Source organism: Epinephelus lanceolatus, chromosome 1, assembly GCF_041903045.1.
Source record: "Epinephelus lanceolatus isolate andai-2023 chromosome 1, ASM4190304v1, whole genome shotgun sequence".
NCBI classification, from domain to species: domain Eukaryota; kingdom Metazoa; phylum Chordata; class Actinopteri; order Perciformes; family Serranidae; genus Epinephelus; species Epinephelus lanceolatus.
In genome coordinates this window covers 48,109,736-48,126,621 of record NC_135734.1, presented here as the reverse complement: position 1 = coordinate 48,126,621, position 16,886 = coordinate 48,109,736, and the positions used below count along the sequence as shown (strand labels likewise).

Below are 16,886 nucleotides of genomic sequence, written 5' to 3'. Positions count from 1 at the left end.
CAGACAAAGATGCCTGGAGTCAAACATGTCCTGGCCACAACTTCCCAGTTTGTCTTGACCACAGTAGCCTGTGAAGTTTCGATTGGTCACTCTGTGGTCAGATGTTGCCATAGGGTGTGGTGTCTCAGCTAGGTATGAATGGATGCTGCTATTTTTATTTAATGTTTTATAAAAATGTGACTTTAACTCTTCCAAATACAGACAGACAGCAGTGAGTGGATGGTGGAGCAGAGAGGACTCCAGGTGAAGTTGGGCATGGAGACAAGTTGTGTGTCCTCAAAGGGAACAAATCCTCCTCAGCATTAGAGCACCAGAGACCCCTGAACACAAGCGCACATTGCATGTCCTTTAAATAAACACAGCAGCTCACATTGTAAGTCCACCAAACACACGGAACATCCGGGAAACGCAAAAGACGTGGAATGTCTTATTTCTTTTCTTCCGCCCTTCAAACCCGGTAATGATGGAGGAGTAAAAGGCGACATGATTGGTGGATGCAGCCAGCAGAGGAGAAATGTAAACCCCTTCGTTTTGTTGCATCGGGGGGGGGGTTGAAAGCTGAAAGCTGAACGCTCCCCTCTTGTTTTTTCTCTCCCCCCTTTCCTTCAATGACAGCAGGAGCCAGCCAGCCGGGCGGTGCGGTGCGGTGCGGTGCGGTGGGAAGCTTCCCCCCCGGTACGAGAAGGATTTCCCTGCAAGTCTGCGGTAAGGACAACAACAGAACAACACCACCACCTAGAATAAACAACAGGCAACCGAGGCTCACATCAATGCGAAGCACCAGGAAGGGAGAGAAAAAACGCACACAATACACAATGGTGTTGCCTGGGGCTGCCGCGATAGCTCTCAGACAAACCCGGCAGAGACTCGCTTCGGGTTTGCTTTGCTTGACAGCTGCAGGGCCAATGGAAATATGCACGGAGCCAGCTGCGCTAGGCTGCAGCCAATGGAAAAATCTGAAACGCTGAGCTGCTGCTGGGTCCAAATGGTGTAAGGTTAGGCTGGCTGCAGTAGCCACACCGCCGCCGCCGCTGCTGCTGCTGCCGCTGCCGCTAAACTTCCACCAAATAAAAAAAAAAAAGCTGTTTGTGTTTTGGCTGCTGCAGTGGCCATTTTAGGTAAGAAGCGCCCTTTAACTTTTGGATGCGGCTTGTCTTTGTGGAAACGTGTGTGTGTGTGTGTCTAGACTGGACTGTGGTGGCCAAACAGTGCAGGACTCCGGCATCCAGACTGAATAAACTCCGCGGAGCTGCGAGCTTTATGTGGATTAAATAGATATTGCACAGAGTTCCACTCCTCCTCCTCTCTTCATCCCTCCTCCTCCTCTTTCCTCTCCCCTCCCTCCTTCCTCCCCTCACCTCCCCATCTCTCTCCTCTCTCCCCTCCCTCCCCTGCCTGCTAATTTTTTATGCATTTTTCTAAACTGTCATGGCGATTTTGTGTCCTTGGAAATAAAAAGCGCCAGTGTTTTTTCGGGCTAACCGGGGTGATGTCTCGCCGGTGAGAGCGTGTGTCCGGTGTCCGGAGCAGGTGAGCAGTCCGCCGGGGAGGGTTTTTCGGTGGAGAGATGTCCCCGAGAAGGAGTTTTTAGAGGCTGTCCACACGTGTAAAGGAGAGGGGCTGTTATAATGTATTTACAACAGCGATGCAGTGACATTACAGAGCTAGCGGAGAAAGCTAGCTCGGTAGCAGCGGGGTGCTAACATGAAATAGGACACAGTGTCTCCTTCTCTCTGTCCGTGTGTGTTGTGTGTTTTTCATCCCGCTTTCTGCTCGCCGGGAACTTCTTTTTATTTCCTCCCAGCTCGCTCTTCCCAACTTGTGGCAATCCAGCGGCTTGCAACATTCAAGCTAGCTGCTGCCTGTTAGCCCCTGCGTCTGCTAGCATTGATTATATAGCCAAAACCTCAAAGAGGTGTAAGCTAGGTTGTTAGCCTGTTAGCCTCTTGAAACGTGTGTAGCTGTAGCAGCCAGGTGTGTGTGCGGGCACACAATGAGTCATGCATGTATGTAGAGTTGTGTAGTGGTGGTGTTGGTCCGTCTATCCACATGCTTTCACCTGGCCAGGTTGTGACACCCCCTGGGCAACAGACAAAAGGGTGTGCCAAGAGCTAACTCACTGAGCTCTGACTTTATTTGCATTAAATGTTTAAATATGAAAAATAAGTTTTCCCATTATATTCAGACTTCACAGTGATGACTCTGTCCTCCACATATTTCCCCTTAAATCTGTATTTGGCACAAGGCTCTGCAGCTGCACATGACAATGTATTTATTTCTTCTCATCGCTTTAAAGGTTGCTGGTTCAATTCTCCTCAGGGTTTGATCACCAGACAGTACATTGACCCACCTCACAGGGGACGAGGCGCCCCGCTTTGCCTTGGTGTTGTTGTGTTGTTTGCATGTGGACGTTGTGTTGGTGACATGCAGCCCAGGCTATCTGAAGAATCTGAAAGTGTCTGACTACTTATTTCACTCTTTGTGCCACTTTTTACGGCCTGCTTGCAGAACTGCGGCTGCACTTTGACTCCATCATCAAGAGAAGTTGCTTGGGCGAGGAAAAAAAACAACTTTTGCCTCCTTCTCAGTTGTTGAGACAGCTGACTGTTGAAGCAGGTGTAGAGACAGCAGTGTGCATTTGTTGTAGGAATGTTCCTAACGACTAGTTAACCTGGTGTTTAAATGGAAGTTAAAACTTAGACTCGTCGACTAGTCGAGTAAGAGTCAGACAACACAGAGAAAACAGCCAAAATTGAGGACAGCTTCATCTGTAAACTGAGACACTGTCTGAGACAAATAGTGCATTTAATATAAGAGCCATTTCCAATAGTGAATCACGTTTAACCAAGTCAAATTTTAACTTTGCATCAGGCATGGTGAACTATATCAAAACATGATAACAATTCACTAAATTAGAGTTAACAAACAACATCTATTGAAAATATTATTCTTCAGGAAAATAAGTCTTTTTTTATTGGGCGAACACAATTGCACTAAATCATAATAATTTAGTTATTAACCAACCTGTATTTCTGGTGCTGACTTCCAAGGATAGCAATGTTTAAATGACTAGTTGACATATCCCTAATTTGAATATGTCACAGCACGCTAAGTACAATAATTTACCAAATAATTTGTGGTTTTATGTTCATACTGATGAAGGATAAATACATGTCAGCTGCTGTTTGTACAGAAAACAATGGAGAGATAAATACCAGCAAGTGTTGTCATTAAACGTGACCTTTCCGTGACACCACACCTTTACACCTCTGATAATTTATTTGGTAATAATAATGATGTGTTTCCAGTAGTAATACGTGGCCATTTTTGTTTACATCTGACAATTAATACCCATTTTTGAACAGGTAAAGTTCAAAGCCAACTTCCTGTACGTTTCTAAAAACCTTTTGTGATAATCACAGGGTGCAGACGACCCCTTTGTGTCAGCATAATGTTTTAACTCGAGGCGACAGTGTGACACAAGATTTCAGTGATCCACCTGTTGTAGATAAATGCAAGTGCAAACATGTGTGGAATGTGGTGTTTAATAATAAATCAGGACAGATAAGCAGTGACACCACACTCCCTGGCCACTTTATTAGGAACACCCATGCATTTCAGTATCATCCAGCACAGCGGAACTGCCACAGATTCCACATTTGGGAAGGTTTTATCAGTTTTTGTAGACATTATCAGAGAAGTTTTCATTTATCTCTGTTTATTATTAGACTTGTAGTTGGTTGTGGTGTACTGGAATTGATATTTAAAGGTGTTTCTAATGATCTTCGTGTTTTTAAAACAACAGAAACACCTCCCAGTCTTCACTACAGTGTTCATTCATTCATTCATTCATTCATTCATTCATTCATTCCTTTTGGAGCCTATCCCAGCTGACATTGGACGAGAGGTGGGATGGACCCTGGACAGGTCACCCTACTATCACAGGGCTGACACATAGATACAGACAACCATTCACACTCACATTCACACCTATGGACGATTTAGAGTCACCAGTTAACCTGCATGTCTTTGGACTGTGGGAGGAAGCTGGAGCACCTGGTGCCACGACACACCACAATATGATAAACATTTAGCTAAATTGCCACCTCTCTGACAGTATCAATGAAAACTGAACATTATCAGCTTTGTAAAGGTAGAATTCACAGCTGAGCTTTTGTATTGTGTTGCTTTAGATTTTATAACTTTACCTAATAAAGTGACCACTGATAGCGTTTTTGCACCGAACAACATATTAGTTGATTACTTCACTCACGCGGCAGTACTGCAGTGACATGAGAACTGCTCCTTTCAGCCTCAAAATGATGACAGAAGTTATGGACAGTTATTTTTTAGCAGCAATTACAGCAACAGGCACAGTGCACCCATGGATGTATAAAGAGAACTGTATACAGTGTCAGAGGTGGGGCTACGTTCATTCCTAAAAAGTTGCTCATTGGCGCATGGAGCCAAAAATTTTGACATCTCAGGTATAAAATTACCTGATTCTCCTGCATCATGGGTCCATAGAGCAAGCGCAATAAAGACCTCCGTCAGCCAGGCGGCTAACTTCTGGTTTGGCCTTACACTAAATTAAATGGGGATAAAATGATTTAATCATGCTGCTCTTCTGGACATTTGAAATGTTATTGGACCAGATGGATCAAATCCCAATAGTGTTAGTGAGTCATTTAGAGGGGGCTGTGACGTTAAGAAAATGTATTTGCTGATTCACAATGTAGGTCTCAAGGGAAAAAGTCATTTTGGGCCCAGTGTGATGGACCCGGAAGTTATAATTTCCATTGTTTTACCACTATGTCAAAGTGGCTTCAGAGCCCTGAGCTGTTGATGGGGGCTTGGTAGAAGCATATAGACTGTTTAATCGCTTTATAGGAAACGATAACCACAGTTTGCTTTTTCATGACTAATCCTAACAGCAAACGTCTTCATCTGTCTTGTAAATAATTTAATGCAACCTAATAATCAAAATTGGATGCAGGTTTCGTACGTGTACTCTGTTTGCACAGCGGATAACTAATCACAATCATTCTCAGATTAGACTTTTTGATATTTAAGAAAAGAAAGACACTGTAGCTGTGCCCCAATTCCACATTACTCACTAACTGACATCAACTGGATGTCAATCAAACTGCGACTTATGAAGGACACTTCAAATTAAACTTATCAAAGAGTCGGCAAAATGTTTTTTCAAGTTATTTTTTGGTTTCTGAGGTGCTCCTCGAGCTGTTTCATCTCCACCCACTGATTTAATTTTCTGCAGTTGTGATTAGCTCCTTTATTTCCTTTGTGCATCACATCAACAACATACTCAAAAGTTGAGTTATTTTCATATTCATATTGACTGAGTTTAAGTATAGTGAATTTTCCAGTGTAAATGCAGGACATACTCAAAACCTGCTTGATGTGTATTGTCAGTGAATGAACCAAAAAGACACCATCAAGAAATTGTTGGTAGAAATAATGCTTCATTTTTTATTTAGAAGGACTTCTGCTTTAATAACAGCGGATGCATGGCAAATGCATTTATCCTTTTAAAACATTAAAAGGCAACAGGGTGACTAATACATTTACGACTCTCCATATAACTTTCCTAGGGACACACAGATGTATCTGCAGCACACCTGTATCAGCCAATATCCTCTGTGGTGGCTACCATCAGCCTATCAGCAAGTAAGATGACTTACTGTTGGCTGTGGCAGATGTTTTTCCGTTGTGTCACATCAGTTTTGCACAGGCAGAATAGCAGGCCCCAAGACCAATGGCATCCTGTTGTCGTGGTGACAATACAAAAATGCCTTTGGGATGAAAAGAAAAGGTAAACTCACTATTGAGTTGCATATTGCATCAGGGGATGCACCAAAATTTTTCCCTGATAAAGCTACATGTGAACAATAAATATGTGTTGAAATTAGCTATTAGCTGTTAGCAGCCGGTGGCTGACTTCAGATTCATTTCCTGTGTCTATGTCATGTGGGTTTCACTGCTGCTCCACCCCTTTAGGAGACTAACATCGGCCCTGAGTCCATTCATTCCAGTGGGAAACTTGAACTCGAGTATGTATTATGACCGTTTCCTTCGCCCCATAGTCTCTTATGTGAATATTGGGCCCAGTTCTGACGAGCCCCAACCCTTGTAAACATTCTGACATTGAAATAGCATTTTTTCAGACACACAAATCAGGAGAAAATTAAGAAAATTAAATTCTGTTTTAGCAACACCCTCGTGAGATCTGGCAACAGCTGACATGATCTTACATTTGATTCATATCAGACGTTAAGCTAGCAGATAAAAACGAGCAGCAAAATAAGGAACAAAATTTGTACTGTTTACAGAGCTGTTTTGAATCTGCTTTCATCCATTCACAAGATGTTCACTTCACTTCCAAACAAGGTGGGGGAGATAGAACCATGTCCAATGAGGAGACTGGAATTGTATACGATTTCGTACCACTGGCGCAGCTTGTAATGTGTTAACTGTTGTCATGGAGTATCTTTGCTGCAACTAACAGCCAAAGAAGGTTGCACTGACTTACATTATGATGCATTTAAGCTCTATTTAGTAAAAATGAGAATAGGGCAAAAGTAAATTATAATGTGTCATGATGTGTCGAAATGTGCTCTTGTGAAATTTAGTTTCTGGGTGAGAAACTTGAATAAATATAATTGTTTGAAGGAGAAATATGTCGATGTTTTCACTACAATGTAAAATAGATATTAGGGAGTTATGATTTATAGTAAAATGGCTTTTGGGCTAGTTATTTTTGTAAAGTATGTTTTTCTTGTTAAAAATATTGTTTCATAAATTTGCATGATTATAATTATGCTAATTTAAAGATTGTGTTATGATGGACTGAATTACTTTAAAACAGTTCAGTTATTTTTTTTTCTAAAGAAAATTTCTCAGTTTCCCTGCCACAGAAAGGGAAATAAATGACAAAAACAAGCATCAGCACTGGCTATCTGCAGAATTTGTTATTTTAAACATCAGTATCGGCCCAGAGTTTCACGATCAGTGCATGACTAAACTTCCCACGTTGCAGTAAATATGCTTGATGTGTCTAGTGGGTCTCAAAAAGGTGATCAAACCAGTAATTAGAGGCAAACGATCGCATCAAACACCTTTCGTTTCTCAGGTTGCCTCCCAGATCTTCACAAATGTGATGCTGCATTGAATCAAAGTGATGCGTTTAATCAACCAGAAAACTGAACAACTGCTGTAGTTTGAGTGAAATCTCTGTCATAATTCAGTCGTTCCAAATGAAGCTACAGAAATGTAGATAATAATAACCTAAGGGCTTTACAAACACAAGAGCAGGTGCGTGCATGTGGTGATCACTCACTCACTCACCATCCGTTCACTACAGAGTCACAGGCTCGGTGTTCAGCTTTAAGTGTCGGCGCTGGAAGGTGACTGTGAAAAAAGTGAACTTTAATACCTAGAAATACAGTAAGATGACACAAGGTTCACACAGTGTGTTTCACCCAGCCTGGCTGTGATGTTTTGTTTTCTACCAAAAGAAGAAGCGAGTAGGATGAGAGAGCAGAACTTTCCACACACTCACCGCTGTTAAGAAGACGGTTTGTGTGTGTGTGTGTGTGTGTGTGTGTGTGTGTGTGTGTGTGTGTGTGTGTGTGTGTGTGTGTGTGTGTGTGTGTGTGTGTGGCTTTTTTTTTTTTTCATCTTCAATTTGTCAGTTCTGTGGGTGGAGACGGAAGAATTTTGTTTTAAGCAGTCTGGGTGAATCTCAGTTTAGTGTCTCAATTAGTGTCAATCAGCGTCTCAGTTAGCCGGGATGGAAAGCTCCCGTCTTTTATTCCTCTCTTGGTTTGTGTGTGATGCTGAGACGGCAGCTTTACGTTTACACTGGAGTGTAAGTCAAGTTCAGGTACAGTACCTCTGCGATAACTGTGCTCGGTAAAGCTCACCTGAAAATGCCCCATATAGTTTTATTAATATAAAAGCTTGTGAACACACACACACTGCATCTTTCAATTGAGTCTGTTTTGTCTTCTGTGGATTAGCTTAGACGAGTCAGGTAAATTGCCGGCTGCATTATATGTACTTAAGAATAATCTTATTAAGTAAGTGTACAGATCTCAAGCACAACAAATTAAAGACATTATCAAGTGGTTGTTTACATGGTGGGAGCTTCTTACATTTGAGGGCATCAGTTGCATCTTGTTATTCTCCATATTCATATTATAACCAACCAGTTGACCCCAAAAATCTATAAAGGGAAGTAAAGATAAATGATAAGTTTATTAATTGTCATTAACGTAACCTTGAATATCTGCCTGTAGACATACTGATCCGATGACTGTCTTTTTCCGTTTCTTAAACTACCAAGCTGTTAATAATACATTCAAAATATCGCACTCAAACTGTGACACAAATAGAGGGAGAAATACAAAGCACACAGCATGATTCAGTTATGCAATACAGCTGCTTTTTATTTAAAGGTTTACACATTGTGTACTTTTAGCAGCATTTTTGATTCTGCACCATTCAGACATTCACAATTACATTTGATTAATAGGACAGATATCACCTTGGGCAATGAGAAATTGTAATTGATGTTTTTTGAAATAATAAATTTCAATGATTGACCTTTTTTTGAAGAAAAGGAAACAAAAAAGACTCATTGCTAACAGAAATATTCATTATTTTATCCCTTACAGAGAACATTCGGTGGGAGGGAGGTTAGACACAGTGTTGGAAATTAACTATTTTGGTTTTAAATTCTACCAGCCACCCATTGTTTTTACCAGCCACCATTCTGTTTTCACACTTTTGTGTGTAACTAACTTCAGTGTTACGTTTGTCTGTGCAAACAAAAGAAAAAAACAACAACTCATACACATTGTTCTCATAAAAAGTGTCAGTTTAATATTTCATTTAATGCTTATCATTTTTCATTCTCTCCCTCACACAGACTTACGCTTCAAATGCACAAAAAAATGCAGACACCCAAGCAATAATTATTATTTTTCACTAAAATAATCTCCTTTTTATTTTTGGTTCATGACCTGGCGTTGTCTCCGTTTGTGTGGGCTCTGTGTCATCGGCCACATGTCGCCACACTGTCCTTAAAATACTCCGTCAAATTAGACTAACAAACACACCCATGCTAATGTTAACTGCTAATGCTACTCAACGCAGTGAATCTTTAGCCCCTTTCACACTGCCAGATTTTCGGCAAATGTTGGGCTGTTTTGCTGGCAAGCTGCGAGCGTTTAGGTAGGTAGATAAACAGGAAACAGCTGTTAGCAGGAATAGGTGAGCAGCTAGTAGCAAGAGGGAAATGCAAACCTGACAGACACTGTAAAGATGAGCAACTGGGGAGACAAGGAATTGTGCGCCCTCCTTGCCCTCGCAAACGAAGAGGCCATTAACCGTCAGATGACGGGGACGGTGAAGAACGGGGCGACTTATGAGAGAATCGCCAAAGGACTGACCAGCCGCGGCTTCCCTCCCACGTCACTGTTTACGTCACACGCTGAGCTACATGTTTTGTTACTTGCTCACGCCCCCCGTTGCCCCAAAAAGGCGCATTCTCTATAAACAAAAGTAGGCAGGCAGCATTTTGCTGCACTCCCCGATTTTGCTTTTATACTGCAAATGCTGAAAAAAGACTGATTGGGCTTTCCTTTCAAATTTGCACAATTCCTATTTAAAATCATCTTCTTTAATGACGGTTGGTTGGTTTGTGGTCCGCCAGTAAACACGAACAAGAAGACAAAGAAAAACTCTCACTTGGATTGGAAAAGATGCAGTGAGGACACACTACACTACTTAGGTAAAGTGCTCCGTGATTAAGTCAACTGTTTCATGGAACAAGTCAGTCATTTGTTACAATGTTTTACTTGACACCATGGTAGGTAGGTTAATAAAATCCACCGGTCAAATTCACCTGCGTTTGGCAACCTTGGTTAGAAGTGTGGTAAACTGTAGACAATGGCTTTTTTTGTGTGAAGGGATGTCTGACTCAGTAGTACTGTATACAAACATTATAACACATTACCTGTGTGTAGGTCTCATGTGTGAGCTGTATTTCTCTGAAAATGCAGTAGCTATGGTTTCAGTGTGATGATGTGGTTCAATGAGTGGAAAAAGCTGGAGGATTCAGTAGTGACCTTAAATATAACACACAGTAGTGTAAATATGTCAATGTCACAGAAGCAGCGGAGTAGGTCAGCTGGACGCTCAGCATGAGAGGAGAAGGGAAAACGTTTCATCAGGAGAAGCTGCAGAGGGTTAGATTTGGAGGTGATTAATGATTTATTGGTGCAGTGATTCCACTCAGGACTTAAACATCTTCAGGGTTATGAAATGGACAGGTAACACCGCTGCACACCTGGACACAACCTGTTCAAAGTAACTTCTCCCCTTTGGTAGGCGCTTCAGAACACTTGACACCAAAACAACTGTACACAAAAACAGTTTCTTCTCACAGGCCGTCTCTGTGATAAACACTTAACACCAGTTCACAGTGACAGGAATCATCCCTGTAGTAACACCGAACGTCCTTGTTACAACTAAATTAGATTTTGTAATAGTTTAAAGACACTATGGACATGTATCTGTTAAGCGTCCTGCAAGCATGCTTTATATACAGTGTATGTAGACAACCTGTTGCATTTATTATTCTGTATCTATTCTAGCACTACATGCACTTTGCACCTTTGCAGTACTGTCTGTTTACAAGCTTAACTGTGTTTATATATGTGTGTGTATATATCTTTATTTTTACTAGAGAAGGATTAACCGTCAGTTGGTTTGCCACCAAGGTAATTTTTTACCGGTTACACTTGTTGGTCTACATGTTAGTTTTGCTGCTCTTCAGTTCAGTGCCCTGTGCACCACCTGGCTCTGGTGGGTGTTAGCTAGTGGTGCTGCTCATTTGGCATTTACAGCTAGTAATGCTGGTTTGTGGCTCAATTGCATTGTTAACGATCACTGTTAGCTTCGTTAGCAACGTCAGCACGGCTAGTAGTGCTAACATAGTCAACGATGCTACAGGAGCTTTGCGGCTCAAAATGGAGCGGTTTACTCACTTGGGCTACCTTGTGGGAGCATGGATGTATGAAGGGGTTGTGACGCGCAAAAAATATATCCACTGATTTACAGATGTCTCTTTTGCTGTGTACACCAATGGGAAACAGTCTTTTTTTGGCTAAATTGCATCACGTGACGGAGCCGACAGTTGTAATTCTACTGTGTGTCCACTACGAAAATTGGCATCAAAGCCGGGTGCACTTCCTGGAGGCCTGGGTGGGAGACCGGAGGGTGGCCACCATGTTTCACAGCGACAAAGCATGGTTGGCTAGCTGGTAGCAAGACTGTAATCAGTGGTAATCATGAAAGAGTCGCACTGCCAGCGAGTTACCACCCAACTCGAGTGGTGCTCAGTGCAGAGCGGCCGAGGGTAACAAACCAGCGGAGACCGGATGGAGGGTGGGTGGTGAACACCATGTTTCCACATGTGGCTAGCCGGCTATCTGTTAGCAAAGCCAGCAGAAAACAAAATGTATTTACAACAACAAAACATTTAAAATTCACCACCTCTAAGTGGTTAGCTCTGAATAATTTGGCGCTCACTGAGTCAATGGAGCGCTGGACTAAAAGGAAAGTGCCTCTTGTATTTCACACTTTTCTCAAAAATTAAGCTGTTATTTACAGTTAATGGGTGTTGGGCTGTTGATAGCAAAAATAACCCAAACTGCCATCCTTCACTTGCACATAGTAGTCAGATGTTTATAAATGTCGAGCCTTTGTGTTTACCTTGTTCAGCTTATTGTTCTTGTGTGTTTTCTGTACATGTACATTGAGAGCGACAGAAAGACCTCAGTCAGATTCCATGTATGTGCACACACACTTGGCCAATAATGCAAGTCCTTTTGATTGTGATGAATCTAATTAATATGAGAGTCTCACTGTGTTGCAACCCAAGCCAGTCTGCCTCTGACAACACTGTCCGCTCCTTTGTTTGTTCCCTCGTGGGAGCGTGGTACAGTTGAAGCGGGGACGGGGCGAGGAGGAGCTGTGTTCCATTTTAAAGACACGCTCCTCTCTCTTTGTGCCTGGGAACACACGGGGCTGAATTTGGTTCTGATTTAGCTCAGCCGGCTGCTCCTCCTCGTCCCTCAAGTGAGTCGTCTCCTGATGATTCTCAGACGCAGCAACCGTTAGGCTCCTCTGCTCCTTTGTGCAAGGGCAAGTGGGTGAGCAGAGGGAATAAGGTCATTGAAAAGAGAGCGGGTCTCTCTCACCGAGACGGCCCAGACGCATTTCTGTCTGTGGCTGCAGAATAAAGTCTGCTGTGGACCCACTTTGTCAGGCAATAAGGAAAAAAAAGGTTATTTATTCTAAAAATGATTTCACTGGTAATGCTGAAACTGCAAACAGGATATTTGTGGTGTAAAAACAGCCTAAAATGCTAATTGTTTTATCTGAAATTGATCTGCAACTTGAAGTTATTTTCATTATTGATTATTTTCTTGATTTGGGAATAAAAATAGCTCAAGGTGGTGTTTTGTTTTTTTCTGACCAACAATACTGAACTCACAAATGTTCAATTCCTACTCATATAAAACAAAGAACATCATCAAATTTGAGACTCAAACCTGTCAATATTTGGTGTTTTTGCTGGAAAAAATGGCATTAAAATAAATTTTTCCAGCTATAACCTTTAAGTAGACAGATCAGCGTAGGGCTGGGCAACACAGTTACAGCCATTATCTAAATATTAGTAAGGAAAATTGTAGATAATTTATACATCACCACATGGCAAATGTATGAAACAGAAAATTCTAAAATGATAGCACAAGATCACACAACAATTCAAGATATTTTTGTGTGATTAGGTGTGTGCTGGTGGTAGACATCAGGGATATAATGGTACATAGAAGTTGCTTTTGTTCGGGCGTGGGGTTGGAAATTAACTTTTCGGTGCACCTGCCACTGTGGCTGAGGGATTCTAAAATCTACAGCCACTCAATAGATAACCATTGTTTTTTTCTTTTGTTTGTGAGTTAAGAAAATCTAGCAGCCACTTGCGTATGTCACCAGCATGTGGCTTGTGCTAATTTCTAACCTTGTTCAGGAGTCACAGCTCAGTGTGAGTTTGGTACAGCGGGAAAAAGCCTTCTTTTATATTGAACATACACTGTGCAAAATTCAAAGACAGACAAAACTGAGGTGGCACTTTGTCTGCTGTCGACTTTGGTGAACTGTTTTCATTTTGAATATAAGGAACATTTTAAACACTTCTATATTACACTGTATGAACGCTTAACAAACACTTCCCTAAAAGGCAACAGGTCACAACAGGCTATAAAACTGAAAAGCGTCTGTCATGCTATGCAATTAAAAATACTGGATAAATAGGGTAGCACAGTGATGCAGTGGTTAGCAGAGCTTAGTATGATCACCTCACGGCAAGAGAGTTTTTAAGGGTTCTCCGGCCTTCCCCTGCAGTCCAAAGACATGCAGGTTAATGGGTGATTTTAAATTGCCTGTAGGTGTGAATGTAATTGTGAGTGGTTGTCTGTCTTTATAACCCCTTTTCCACCTAATTAGTTCGGGTCCACTTGAGACCACTGCATTGCTCTTTGACAATTTCTTACTTGACTCCTCCACTGATGCATTCTCCATCCTCCCCTTCCATCTGTAGAATATCACACGCCCACTGATGTCGTCAGGGCTCACACTTGAGGTACCAACCAGTTTATTTTTGGTCCAAATACTCAGAACGGTTCACAGTTCTGGTATGGGAACCAGAATGGTTTCCACATTTGTGGAAAAGGTGTATGTGCGTCAGTCTTGTAATTGTCTGGTGACCTGTCCAAAGTGTGCCTTGCCTTTCTCCCAATGTCAGCTGGGAAAGTCTCCAGCCCGCCCTACAATCATTAAGTAGATACGGCTAATTATGGCTAATGAATGAATGAATGAAAGTAAACAGAATAATAAAAAACAGTGTTAGGATTAGTTCCACCTTGGCTGTATGTTAATTTAAATGGCAGCTGCTTCAGTAATAGTTTTATTTCATTGTTGTTTTCCTGCTTTAAAGCAGCAGGGATAAATGTGCTCCAGTGTGTTTGCTCTTTTCAACGTTCAGATGTCTCGGTGATGCTGTTGAATCTGTTAGCATGTCAGATGTGTTTTCATTTCTGGTTATTTGTGCTCGCCATAGTGTGACTGACTTGTACACCAGTCCGCTAGTTGTGCTAACTTCAGCATATGTTGCTAAAGGTTTGGTACATCAATCTACGTACTATGTATTCACTGTGGGGCTGCGTGAACTGACCCCTGACCCCCCTGTACTGTGATGTCTTGGCACGTGTACACGGACTGTTACAGCCCTACTCGCCATAAGACTAGATTTACATGTGGACTGTCTTGTGCACATACACTTGTGTGTCTCTGTGTGTGCATGTGTGTTAATGTGCTTGTCTGTGCGCATTCTGCCACATAAGGCTGCAGAATGAGTGAGCAGCAGACAGTTGTTTCATTTCTGAAAACCGCATGCTCTTCCATCAATATTCATAGGTGACAGGTGTGTAGGGATAAAACAACTTGGCACACAGCTTGAAAAAAAGCCTCCACATGCTGTCTTTCACACTTAGATTTAACTGCTGTCTTTGTGGGGGTTTCAAGGAGAACAGGAAGTCCACACCTCCTCTGCCTCGTTATTTCCCCTTTGTTTTTACTCTTGTCTGTCATAAACAAATACTTAAAGTCCACAGAGTAATTTAAGTAAATGTACTGTCAGGACATGCAGACTTTCACTGTCCGTTGTTGTCCTGTTTGTGATGTTGGTGAGGTGGTTTGCTGCGCTCTATCACCTGTGGTACTGACTGAATAGATGAAGTTAAAATGAGCTGTATTTAATGTTGCAGATGATTAAAATCTCTGGTGGGACCTGATGTGATGCCAGAGTGCATTGGGACGGGGAGGATCTGTCTCCTGGTGTGTGATGGGTGGGGTTTGAATCTCCCATGAGGTCATCTCTTTGTCATTTTTACAGGTCATATTTATGGCATTTAAAGGAGTTCTATGTAAAACTTTAGAGTGTATGAGTTGCAGGTAGCTTCAGTACTCAGCGCTGAGTTTTCTGCACTCAGTAACCAGCATGCACAAAAAGAGTGAAAAACTGAGGTATATTTTCAACTCCAGGATTTCTGCCCCAACTTTTAAGTTTTAACACTACTTTATGGTGGAGGGAGGGTCATGCATTTTCTGCCAGTCACTCACTGAGGCTCAAGGAGAAATGTTTGAAGCTTCAGGGAGGGTCAAAATTAAAAAAAAAAAAAAAAAAAAAAAGTCACACTTTAGCCACCCTCCTCCTCTGATAAGTAAAGAACATTCCCGTAGTTTAATAAAAGTAAAAACTAGACTTGTTAATTTGGTTAAAGTACGTCCACTTAATTACCCTCACAAAGTGTTGTATTTGTATTTTAATACCAATTCTGAACTTCTTCAGTGTTGCTCTTGACAAATACCCCCGATATTATAATGAAAACTAAAAGAAAATGATTTTTTTTCCCAACAATAAAAACCAAACTGGAACAACAAAATCCATTCTGAAAACGAAACTAAAATGAAAACTAACATTAAGAACAAAATAACATTTAAAATAAATAAATAAATTCAAAACTCTGGTGTAGTGGAGTTAAAAGGAAAGTGGTTATTTCGGGGCAGGTTGTGGCTCAGGTAGAGCGGGTCGTCCACTTACTGGAAGATCAGCTGTTCGATCCCAGGCCCCACCCGTCTGCATGATGAAGTATCCTTGAGCAAGATACTGAACCCCAAATTGCTCCCGATGATGCTTCATCCAATGATGCTTCCATCGGTGTGTGAGTGTGTTAAAAGAAGCATGGTAGCCTTGGCCAATGTGTGTGTGAATGTGACTCGTACTCAATGATGCTACGAGTGTGACTTGCAGCTCCCTCCCGGCATCCGGTGCTATACAAATGCAGGTCCATTTATATGCTATGCTATGTCCAATATCATGTCCAGTTTTCACAACAGTTTTGGGTGGCTGTGGCTCAGAAGGTGCTAATCAGAAGATTGGCGGATCATATATCAAAGTATCCTTGGGCTGCGCCAAATTGCTGCTGATGGCTGCTCCATCAGTGTGTGAGTGCGTGTGAATGCGTGTGAATGGTTACTGCGTAGCAGGTGGCACCATGTATGGTTGCCTCGGCCACTAGCGTGAATGTTTATGTGAATGTGACACGTCGTGGAAAAGCTCTGATTGGTCAGAAGACAAAAGCACCATAAATATGCAGCTCATTTACAATAATGTTTATTGTCCTTTTTAGATGAGGCGTTGATCCCTTAGATAAGTTCTGTAAATGCAGCATGATACTGATTGCATTCGCCCCATCTTATCAAATCACATGTACTGACACACCATTTACAAAAACCGTGACAATCTTTCACACCTGAAAATGAGTTGAGCTTCGTGTATAGACAGACTTAATAACATGCAGTCGCACAGACTGTCTGAATACTGAGGCAGTTAATGTGCTGAATATTACCTGCATGGTGTTATCATATTGGAAGCAGTAACTTAATTAGCTTTCCCAAAATAAAATGCTTGACAGTGAAGTCAAAGGAAAGATATGGATGTGAGCTTATAGGAGCAGGGAACAGTGTCACAAGCAAAGAGTAGAGCTCATATTTTCAGGCTGAGCAGAGGAGAGGGGATCAACCAACAAGCTAACAGAACAATAATATATAAACAGAGCCGGGGCGGAAGAAAGGAAGAATAGATCAGATAGTATAACAGAGATTTTGTGGCTGAGTATCACTTTGTTCCTAAAATATTTTACACAAAATGTTTATATACACAAACATATTGCTTG

General features: G+C 41.7%; 1 protein-coding gene across 6 annotated transcripts in view; it reads left to right on the top strand.

Annotated features, from left to right (window-relative positions):
• The first annotated feature begins 539 nt into the window (after positions 1–539).
• Positions 540–16,886, top strand: part of chd6 (chromodomain helicase DNA binding protein 6) — a 160,643-nt gene continuing 144,296 nt past the window's right edge. For 4 of the 6 annotated variants that reach the window (XM_078171518.1, XM_078171516.1, XM_033626900.2 and 1 more), the window contains exon 1: positions 1,391–1,530. The gene's annotated coding sequence lies outside the window, so the exon portion shown is untranslated. Of the gene's footprint in view, positions 706–988; positions 1,119–1,390; positions 1,531–16,886 lie in introns of those variants that run through there. The other 2 variants (XM_078171507.1, XM_078171509.1) reach the window with 2 other exon arrangements.